Here is a 12,009-nt window from a genome sequence, read left to right as displayed (position 1 = left end):
ACTGGAAACTTTCTTCATAACTAAGCTCCTCCATGTCCCTTATCTGTCTGAGCTGGAAAACACGTCCTCCTGTGGAGGTCAAATGTGAAGGCAGCAATCAGAGGCCATTGACTGGCTGCAGCGCTCACATTACAGTGTGGAGAAGCAGCACCAGTCGGGCAGGGGGCTCCGTTATGCTGCTGCTAACACCAGCCTGGCCCGTTACAGGGGCATCCAGCACACAATAGCAAAAGGTATCGCACCTATGCCACGCTGTGCCACACGAGGGGGCATAAACAGCGCCCATGCCAGCCTCTAGTGCAGGAGTCTGCTCCTCAGGGGCGGTCCAGTACTAGCCACCCCTGCAACACTCCCATCGTAATGGCCAATGCCTTACAGAGTTATTCCCTAATCTGCTCACCTATCAAGGGGTGTGGTGACAGACGGCTATGTGCCCACACGGCAACGTACAGACTGCCGAGGGCCCGCCACAGTGTGAGCCATGCACCACCGTGACCGACGCACACACTTGTGTCACGCCTCCTCTGAATGGTAACGACAAAGAGAAAGAAGACCCTGGGTCACATGACCGCATGTTACACATCTCGCGAGACTTCGGTAGCCTCCGCCCCCCGCTGTGCAGCTTTCCGTTGGCTGAGTGTTCAGTGTGATTCGGTTGCCAGGAGACCACGGGTCAGCGAGAAGCGGAGATGTGAGTTGTGTCCGGGGCTTGTTGTGAGAGCAGGGTGAGCGCCCCTGGCTGTGCCGTGACTCGGGGTCCGGAGCGCACACAGAGTACATAGAGCGTGCTGGGGCTGTGTGTGGCCCCTATTACTGACATCGGATACAGCGTGTGGCCCCTATTACTGACATCGGATGCTGTGTGGCCCCTATTACTGACATCGGATGCAGTGTGGCCCTATTACTGACATCGGATACAGCGTGTGGCCCCTATTACTGACATCGGATGCAGTGTGGCCCCTATTACTGACATCGGATGCAGCGTGTGGCCCCTATTACTGACATCGGATGCAGCGTGTGGCCCCTATTACTGACATCGGATGCAGTGTGTGGCCCCTATTACTGACATCGGATGCAGTGTGGCCCTATTACTGACATCGGATGCAGTGTGGCCCTATTACTGACATCGGATACAGCGTGTGGCCCCTATTACTGACATCGGGTGCTGTGTGGCCCCTATTACTGACATCGGATGCTGTGTGTGGCCCCTATTACTGACATCGGATGCAGTGTGGCCCTATTACTGACATCGGATGCAGTGTGGCCCTATTACTGACATCGGATACAGCGTGTGGCCCCTATTACTGACATCGGGTGCTGTGTGGCCCCTATTACTGACATCGGATGCTGTGTGGCCCCTATTACTGACATCGGATGCAGTGTGGCCCTATTACTGACATCGGATACAGCGTGTGGCCCCTATTACTGACATCGGATGCAGCGTGTGGCCCCTATTACTGACATCGGATGCAGCGTGTGGCCCCTATTACTGACATCGGATGCAGCGTGTGGCCCCTATTACTGACATCGGATGCAGCGTGTGGCCCCTATTACTGACATCGGATGCAGTGTGTGGCCCCTATTACTGACATCGGATGCAGCGTGTGGCCCCTATTACTGACATCGGATGCAGCGTGTGGCCCCTATTACTGACATCGGATGCAGTGTGGCCCCTATTACTGACATCGGATGCTGTGTGGCCCCTATTACTGACATCGGATGCTGTGTGGCCCCTATTACTGACATCGGATGCTGTGTGGCCCCTATTACTGACATCGGATGCAGTGTGGCCCTATTACTGACATCGGATACAGCGTGTGGCCCCTATTACTGACATCGGATGCAGCGTGTGGCCCCTATTACTGACATCGGATGCAGCGTGTGGCCCCTATTACTGACATCGGATGCTGTGTGGCCCCTATTACTGACATCGGATGCAGCGTGTGGCCCCTATTACTGACATCGGATGCTGTGTGGCCCCTATTACTGACATCGGATGCAGTGTGGCCCCTATTACTGACATCGGATGCTGTGTGGCCCCTATTACTGACATCGGATGCTGTGTGGCCCCTATTACTGACATCGGATGCTGTGTGGCCCCTATTACTGACATCGGATGCTGTGTGGCCCCTATTACTGACATCGGATGCAGTGTGGCCCTATTACTGACATCGGATACAGCGTGTGGCCCCTATTACTGACATCGGATGCAGCGTGTGGCCCCTATTACTGACATCGGATGCAGCGTGTGGCCCCTATTACTGACATCGGATGCAGCGTGTGGCCCCTATTACTGACATCGGATGCAGCGTGTGGCCCCTATTACTGACATCGGATGCTGTGTGGCCCCTATTACTGACATCGGATGCAGTGTGGCCCCTATTACTGACATCGGATGCTGTGTGGCCCCTATTACTGACATCGGATGCTGTGTGGCCCCTATTACTGACATCGGATGCTGTGTGGCCCCTATTACTGACATCGGGTGCTGTGTGGCCCCTATTACTGACATCGGATGCAGCGTGTGGCCCCTATTACTGACGTCGGATGCAGCGTGTGGCCCCTATTACTGACATCGGATGCTGTGTGGCCCCTATTACTGACGTCGGATGCAGTGTGGCCCCTATTACTGACGTCGGATGCAGCGTGTGGCCCCTATTACTGACATCGGATGCAGTGTGGCCCCTATTACTGACATCGGATGCTGTGTGGCCCCTATTACTGACATCGGATGCTGTGTGGCCCCTATTACTGACATCGGATGCTGTGTGGCCCCTATTACTGACATCGGATGCTGCGTGTGCCACTATTACTGACATCGGATGCTGTGTGGCCCCTATTACTGACATCGGATGCTGTGTGGCCCCTATTACTGACATCGGATGCAGTGTGGCCCCTATTACTGAAATCGGATGCAGCGTGTGGCCCCTATTACTGGCATCGGATGCAGCGTGTGGCCCCTATTGCTGACATCGGATGCAGCGTGTGGCCCCTATTACTGACATCGGATGCAGCGTGTGGCCCCTATTACTGACATCGGATGCAGCGTGTGGCCCCTATTACTGACATCGGATGCAGCGTGTGGCCCCTATTACTGACATCGGATGCAGCGTGTGGCCCCTATTACTGACATCGGATGCAGCGTGTGGCCCCTATTACTGACATCGGATGCAGTGTGGCCCCTATTACTGACATCGGATGCTGTGTGGCCCCTCTTACTGACGTCGGATGCAGTGTTGCCCCTATTACTGACGTTGGATGCAGCGTGTGGCCCCTATTACTGACATCGGATGCTGTGTGGCCCCTATTACTGACATCGGATGCAGCATGTGGCCCCTATTACTGACATCGGATGCTGTGTGGCCCCTATTACTGACGTCGGATGCAGTGTGGCCCCTATTACTGACGTCGGATGCAGCGTGTGGCCCCTATTACTGACATCGGATGCAGCGTGTGGCCCCTATTACTGACATCGGATGCAGCGTGTGGCCCCTATTACTGACGTCGGATGCAGTGTGTCCCCTATTACTGACATCGGATGCAGCGTGTGGCCCCTATTACTGACATCGGATGCAGCGTGTGGCCCCTATTGCTGACATCGGATGCAGCGTGTGGCCCCTATTACTGACATCGGATGCAGCGTGTGGCCCCTATTACTGACATCGGATGCAGCGTGTGGCCCCTATTACTGACATCGGATGCAGTGTGGCCCCTATTACTGACATCGGATGCTGTGTGGCCCCTCTTACTGACGTCGGATGCAGTGTTGCCCCTATTACTGACGTTGGATGCAGCGTGTGGCCCCTATTACTGACATCGGATGCAGTGTTGCCCCTATTACTGACGTTGGATGCAGCGTGTGGCCCCTATTACTGACATCGGATGCTGTGTGGCCCCTATTACTGACATCGGATGCAGTGTGGCCCCTATTACTGACATCGGATGCTGTGTGGGCCCTATTACTGACATCGGATGCAGCGTGTGGCCCCTATTACTGAAATCGGATGCAGCGTGTGGCCCCTATTACTGACATCGGATGCAGCGTGTGGCCCCTATTACTGACATCGGATGCAGCGTGTGGCCCCTATTACTGACGTCGGATGCAGTGTGTCCCCTATTACTGACATCGGATGCAGCGTGTGGCCCCTATTACTGACATCGGATGCAGCGTGTGGCCCCTATTGCTGACATCGGATGCAGCGTGTGGCCCCTATTACTGACATCGGATGCAGCGTGTGGCCCCTATTACTGACATCGGATGCAGCGTGTGGCCCCTATTACTGACATCGGATGCAGCGTGTGGCCCCTATTACTGACATCGGATGCAGCGTGTGGCCCCTATTACTGACATCGGATGCAGCGTGTGGCCCCTATTACTGACATCGGATGCAGTGTGACCCCTATTACTGACGTCGGATGCTGTGTGGCCCCTCTTACTGACGTCGGATGCAGTGTGGCCCCTCTTACTGACATCGGATGCAGCGTGTGGCCCCTATTACTGACATCGGATGCAGCGTGTGGCCCCTATTACTGACATCGGATGCAGTGTGTGGCCCCTATTACTGACATCGGATGCAGCGTGTGGCCCCTATTACTGACATCGGATGCAGTGTGGCCCCCATTACTGACATCGGATGCTGTGTGGCCCCTCTTACTGACGTCGGATGCAGTGTTGCCCCTATTACTGACGTTGGATGCAGCGTGTGGCCCCTATTACTGACATCGGATGCTGTGTGGCCCCTATTACTGACATCGGATGCAGCATGTGGCCCCTATTACTGACATCGGATGCTGTGTGGCCCCTTTTACTGACGTCGGATGCAGTGTGGCCCCTATTACTGACGTCGGATGCAGCGTGTGGCCCCTATTACTGACATCGGATGCAGCGTGTGGCCCCTATTACTGATGTCGGTGCTGCGTGTGTCACTATTACTGACATCGGATGCAGCGTGTGGCCCCTATTACTGACATCGGGTGCTGTGTGGCCCCTATTTCTGACATCGGATGCAGCGTGTGGCCACTATTACTGACATCGGATGCAGTGTGGCCCCTATTACTGACATCGGATGCTGTGTGGCCCCTATTACTGACATCGGATGCTGTGTGGCCCCTATTACTGACATCGGATGCTGTGTGGCCCCTATTACTGACATCGGATGCTGTGTGGCCCCTATTACTGACATCGGATGCAGTGTGGCCCCTATTACTGACATCGGATGCAGCGTGTGGCCCCTATTACTGACATCGGATGCAGCGTGTGGCCCCTATTACTGACATCGGATGCAGCGTGTGGCCCCTATTACTGACATCGGATGCAGCTTGTGGCCCCTATTACTGACATCGGATGCAGCGTGTGGCCCCTATTACTGACATCGGATGCAGCGTGTGGCCCCTATTACTGACATCGGATGCAGTGTGGCCCCTATTACTGACATCGGATGCAGCGTGTGGCCCCTATTACTGACATCGGATGCAGTGTGGCCCCAATTACTGACATCGGATGCAGTGTGGCCCCTATTACTGACGTCGGATGCAGCGTGTGGCCCCTATTACTGACGTCGGATGCAGTGTGGCCCCTATTACTGACCTCGGATGCAGCGTGTGGCCCCTATTACTGACGTCGGATGCAGTGTGGCCCCTATTACTGACGTCGGATGCAGCGTGTGGCCCCTATTACTGACATCGGATGCAGCGTGTGGCCCCTATTACTGATGTCGGTGCTGCGTGTGTCACTATTACTGACATCGGATGCAGCGTGTGGCCCCTATTACTGACATCGGGTGCTGTGTGGCCCCTATTTCTGACATCGGATGCAGCGTGTGGCCCCTATTACTGACATCGGATGCTGTGTGGCCCCTATTACTGACATCGGATGCAGCATGTGGCCCCTATTACTGACATCGGATGCAGTGTGGCCCCTATTACTGACGTCGGATGCAGTGTGGCCCCTATTACTGACGTCGGATGCAGCGTGTGGCCCCTATTACTGACATCGGATGCAGCGTGTGGCCCCTATTACTGACATCGGATGCAGCGTGTGGCCCCTATTACTGACGTCGGATGCAGTGTGTCCCCTATTACTGACATCGGATGCAGCGTGTGGCCCCTATTACTGACATCGGATGCAGCGTGTGGCCCCTATTGCTGACATCGGATGCAGCGTGTGGCCCCTATTACTGACATCGGATGCAGCGTGTGGCCCCTATTACTGACATCGGATGCAGCGTGTGGCCCCTATTACTGACATCGGATGCAGTGTGGCCCCTATTACTGACATCGGATGCTGTGTGGCCCCTCTTACTGACGTCGGATGCAGTGTTGCCCCTATTACTGACGTTGGATGCAGCGTGTGGCCCCTATTACTGACATCGGATGCAGTGTTGCCCCTATTACTGACGTTGGATGCAGCGTGTGGCCCCTATTACTGACATCGGATGCTGTGTGGCCCCTATTACTGACATCGGATGCAGTGTGGCCCCTATTACTGACATCGGATGCTGTGTGGGCCCTATTACTGACATCGGATGCAGCGTGTGGCCCCTATTACTGAAATCGGATGCAGCGTGTGGCCCCTATTACTGACATCGGATGCAGCGTGTGGCCCCTATTACTGACATCGGATGCAGCGTGTGGCCCCTATTACTGACGTCGGATGCAGTGTGTCCCCTATTACTGACATCGGATGCAGCGTGTGGCCCCTATTACTGACATCGGATGCAGCGTGTGGCCCCTATTGCTGACATCGGATGCAGCGTGTGGCCCCTATTACTGACATCGGATGCAGCGTGTGGCCCCTATTACTGACATCGGATGCAGCGTGTGGCCCCTATTACTGACATCGGATGCAGCGTGTGGCCCCTATTACTGACATCGGATGCAGTGTGACCCCTATTACTGACGTCGGATGCTGTGTGGCCCCTCTTACTGACGTCGGATGCAGTGTGGCCCCTCTTACTGACATCGGATGCAGCGTGTGGCCCCTATTACTGACATCGGATGCAGCGTGTGGCCCCTATTACTGACATCGGATGCAGCGTGTGGCCCCTATTACTGACATCGGATGCAGCGTGTGGCCCCTATTACTGACATCGGATGCAGTGTGGCCCCTATTACTGACATCGGATGCTGTGTGGCCCCTCTTACTGACGTCGGATGCAGTGTTGCCCCTATTACTGACGTTGGATGCAGCGTGTGGCCCCTATTACTGACATCGGATGCTGTGTGGCCCCTATTACTGACATCGGATGCAGCATGTGGCCCCTATTACTGACATCGGATGCTGTGTGGCCCCTTTTACTGACGTCGGATGCAGTGTGGCCCCTATTACTGACGTCGGATGCAGCGTGTGGCCCCTATTACTGACATCGGATGCAGCGTGTGGCCCCTATTACTGATGTCGGTGCTGCGTGTGTCACTATTACTGACATCGGATGCAGCGTGTGGCCCCTATTACTGACATCGGGTGCTGTGTGGCCCCTATTTCTGACATCGGATGCAGCGTGTGGCCACTATTACTGACATCGGATGCAGTGTGGCCCCTATTACTGACATCGGATGCTGTGTGGCCCCTATTACTGACATCGGATGCTGTGTGGCCCCTATTACTGACATCGGATGCTGTGTGGCCCCTATTACTGACATCGGATGCTGTGTGGCCCCTATTACTGACATCGGATGCAGTGTGGCCCCTATTACTGACATCGGATGCAGCGTGTGGCCCCTATTACTGACATCGGATGCAGCGTGTGGCCCCTATTACTGACATCGGATGCAGCGTGTGGCCCCTATTACTGACATCGGATGCAGCTTGTGGCCCCTATTACTGACATCGGATGCAGCGTGTGGCCCCTATTACTGACATCGGATGCAGCGTGTGGCCCCTATTACTGACATCGGATGCAGCGTGTGGCCCCTATTACTGACATCGGATGCAGTGTGGCCCCTATTACTGACATCGGATGCAGCGTGTGGCCCCTATTACTGACATCGGATGCAGTGTGGCCCCAATTACTGACATCGGATGCAGTGTGGCCCCTATTACTGACGTCGGATGCAGCGTGTGGCCCCTATTACTGACGTCGGATGCAGTGTGGCCCCTATTACTGACGTCGGATGCAGCGTGTGGCCCCTATTACTGACGTCGGATGCAGCGTGTGGCCCCTATTACTGACGTCGGATGCAGCGTGTGGCCCCTATTACTGACGTCGGATGCAGCGTGTGGCCCCTATTACTGACGTCGGATGCAGCGTGTGGCCCCTATTACTGACGTCGGATGCAGCGTGTGGCCCTATTACTGACATCGGATGCAGTGTGGCCCCTATTACTGACATCGGATGCAGCGTGTGGCCCTATTACTGATATCGGATGCAGCGTGTGGCCCCTATTACTGACGTCGGATGCAGCGTGTGGCCCCTATTACTGACGTCGGATGCAGTGTGGCCCCTATTACTGACGTCGGATGCAGCGTGTGGCCCTATTACTGACATCGGATGCAGCGTGTGGCCCCTATTACTGACGTCGGATGCAGCGTGTGGCCCCTATTACTGACGTCGGATGCAGCGTGTGGCACCTATTACTGACGTCGGATGCAGTGTGGCCCCTATTACTGACGTTGGATGCAGCGTGTGGCCCCTATTACTGACGTCGGATGCAGTGTGGCCCCTATTACTGACGTCGGATGCAGTGTGGCCCCTATTACTGACGTCGGATGCAGCGTGTGGCCCCTATTACTGACGTCGGATGCAGTGTGGCCCCTATTACTGACGTCGGATGCAGCGTGTGGCCCCTGTTACTGACGTCGGATGCAGCGTGTGGCCCCTATTACTGACATCGGATGCTGTGTGGCCCCTATTACTGACATCGGATGCTGTGTGGCCCCTATTACTGACATCAGATGCTGTGTGGCCCCTTTTAATATTAAAAAAATCAAGAGTGTTATTCTTTTTGGAGAGAAATACTGTAACCAGATGCCTTTTTCTAACCTGGAACAATACCTTTAAAGGGGTTGTCAGGTCAAAACTGATACTCTGTGTTACTGCAGACGTATGAATCCCCCCAGCACACTAACTGTACAGTGCGAAGATATTCCGTCTTCTGAGCCGGGGACGGAGGGTATATATGAGTATACACACGTGGTCAAAATTATTGGTACCCCTCGTTTAATGACAGAAAAACACACAATGGTCACAGAAATAACTTGAATCTGACAAAAGTAATAATAAAAAATGTATGAAAATGAAAGTCAGACATTGCTTTTCCATCATGCTTCCACAGAATTTAAAAAATTAAAACTCATGAAATAGGCTTGGACAGAATTGATGGTACCCTTAACTTAATATTTTGTTGCACAACCTTTTGAGGCAATCACTGCAATCAAACGATTCATGTAACTGTCAATGAGACTTTTGCGCCTCTAGACAGGTATTTTGGCCCACTCCTCAAGAGCAAAAGGCTCCAGTTGCCTCGTGTTTGAAAGTTGCCTTTTCCAGACGGCATATTTCAGCTCTTTCCAAAGATGCTCACTAGGATTTAGGTCAGGGCTCATAGAAGGCCACTTCAGAATAGTCCAATGTTTTCCTCTTAGCCATTCTTGGGTCTTTTTAGCTGTGTGTTTTGGGTCATTATCCTGTTGCAAGTCCCATGACCTGTCACCTTTCTGACTGTTGGCAGCACATTTCTCTTTAGAATCCCCTGATAGTCTTGAGATTTCATTGTACCCTGTGCCTGATGCAGCAAAGCAGTCCCAGAACAAAATAGAGCCTCCACCATGTTTCACAGTAGGGACAGTGTTCTTTTTCTTGATATGCATCATTTTTCCTGCTGTGAACATAGAGCTGATGTGCCTTGCCAAAAAGTTCCATTTTTATCTCATCTGTCCATAGGACATTCTCCCAGAAGCTTTGTGGCTTGTCAACATGTAGTTTGGCAAATTCCAGTCTGGCTTTTTTATGATTTTTTTTCCACAATGGTGTCCTCCTTGGTCGTCTCCCATGAAGTCCACTTTGGCTCATACAATGATAGATGGTGAAATCTAACACTGATGTTCCTTGAGCTCGAAGTTCACCTTTAATATGTTTAGAAGTTTTTCTGGGCTCTTTTGTTACCATTCGTATTATCTGTCTCTTTGATTTGTCATCAATTTTCCTCCTGTGGCCACATCCAGGGAGGTTGGCTACAGTCCCATGGAGCTTAAATTTCTGAATAATATGTACAACTGTAGTCACAGGAATATCAAGCTACTTGGAGATGGTCTTATAACTTTTACCTTTAACATGTTTGTCTATAATTTTCTTTCTAATCTCCTGAGACAACTCTTTCCTTCGCTTCCTCTGGTCCATGTTGAGTGTGATACACACTATGTCACCAAACAGCACAGTGAGTATCTGTAGCCCTCTATACAGGCCCACTCACTGATTCCATGATTGTCGACACCTGTGATGCTAATTAGTGGATGCACCTTGATTTAACATGTCCCTTTTGTCACATTATTTTCAGGGGTACCATCTTTTCTGTCCAGGCCTATTTCATGAGTTTTATTTTTAAAAAATTCTGTGGAATCATGGTTGAGAAGCAATGTCTGACTTTCATTTGTTCATCTTCATAGATTTTTGATTTATTATTACTTTTGTCAGATTTAAGTTATTTCTGTGACACTTGTGGGTTTTTCTGTCATTAAACGAGGAGTACCAACAATTTTATGTTCAATCTATTTTATTAAGCATTTTACAGACAAAGAATATATTATATGCAAACAGATAATATATAGAATCATAGAAAATATCTAGTATTCAAAAATGAGGATACAACCTTCTATCAGTAAGTCAAACATACCATGGCAGACAATAACAGTAGCCATATGGCGAACGCCAACAAGGTATTCAAGAGAGGAAGTATCCTCTATATTATGCAGAGGAAAGATATAGGATAAAAAAAAGCGGAAAAGAAAGACAAGAGAAGGGGGGAGGAGTTATGGATAAAGAGGTCCTGAAAATCATACATATATTAATGTGCAAATTCCTATGTAACTGAAACATTCAGCGGAACAAATTATGGAAATCAGGTGAGTCCTGAAACAAAATCCATCCACTCCAAATCCTTCTAAATTTATCGTTTGTTCCATTGCAGTCTGCAGACAGCTCCTCCATTCTACACAGATTGACCATTTCCTTATACCAGTCTAATATGTCAGGGGGGTTTGTAAGTTTCCAAAACCGCGGGATTACCATTCGTGCTGCTGTTAGACAAAACCGAAGAATATCTCACTTCTGGGTCCCTATTGAAGAAGGTAAAATTGACAGAAGAGCTATTTGAGGGGACCTTGCTACACGGTTTCCCGTGATTCGTTGATAATTGTCGAAAACCTTCTCCCAGAATGGCTTGATCTTAGAGCATTCCCACCAAATGTGAATCATAGAGCCCACCTCCCTCTCGCATCTCCAACAAGCCCCTGAAACTGCTGGATATATTGCATGTAGTTTAGAAGGGTAATGATACCATCTCATAAGTATTTTATAGTTCTTCTCTCGTGCAATCCCAACGCTAGCAAGTTTGAGTGAAGAGAAACCCCCTTTCCCATTCCTCAGGAGACAAGCTTATCCCCAAGTCTCTCTCACACGCCTGCTGAAATGTTAACTTCTCCGCTTCACCCTCTCTGCTTAATCCCCCATAAATTACAGTTATAGCATGTGGAGGCTTATTTTCCTCTATGAACAATTTCTCAAAAAAGGTGAAGTTTGAAATCCAAATTTTATCAAAATTGTGTCCCTAGGAAGGATTGTAATTGCAAGTATTCAAACCACCTAATTTTCCCATTTGGAAACTGAGCCTGTATAGAGACAAAAGAAGGCAACTCCCCATTTTCTAGCACCTGAAACAATCGGGTATCCTCCACTGCCCTCCGACCGAGAAAAGATCGGCGCAAGTATCCAGGGAGAAAGGATGGATTGAAAAACAATGATGTAAGTGGGCTAATATTCCTATCTGGGAACCCCTTCTTTCTCAGAGTGTGCC

The 12,009-nt window shown here is 51.4% G+C and overlaps 1 protein-coding gene across 3 annotated transcripts in view; it reads left to right on the top strand.

Moving 5' to 3' along the window:
* Positions 1-535: 535 nt before the first annotated feature.
* Positions 536-12,009, top strand: part of IFT74 (intraflagellar transport 74) — a 181,917-nt gene continuing 170,443 nt past the window's right edge. Inside the window, exon 1 of one of the 3 annotated variants that reach the window (XM_073543682.1) lies at positions 536-691. The gene's annotated coding sequence lies outside the window, so the exon portion shown is untranslated. The other 2 variants (XM_073543683.1, XM_073543681.1) reach the window with 2 other exon arrangements.

Source organism: Dendrobates tinctorius, unplaced genomic scaffold, assembly GCF_039654945.1.
Source record: "Dendrobates tinctorius isolate UK_male_01 unplaced genomic scaffold, ASM3965494v1 ptg000134l, whole genome shotgun sequence".
Taxonomy (NCBI): domain Eukaryota; kingdom Metazoa; phylum Chordata; class Amphibia; order Anura; family Dendrobatidae; genus Dendrobates; species Dendrobates tinctorius.
Note: the sequence above shows the minus strand (reverse complement) of the source record. Positions and strands in the feature narration are given on the sequence as shown.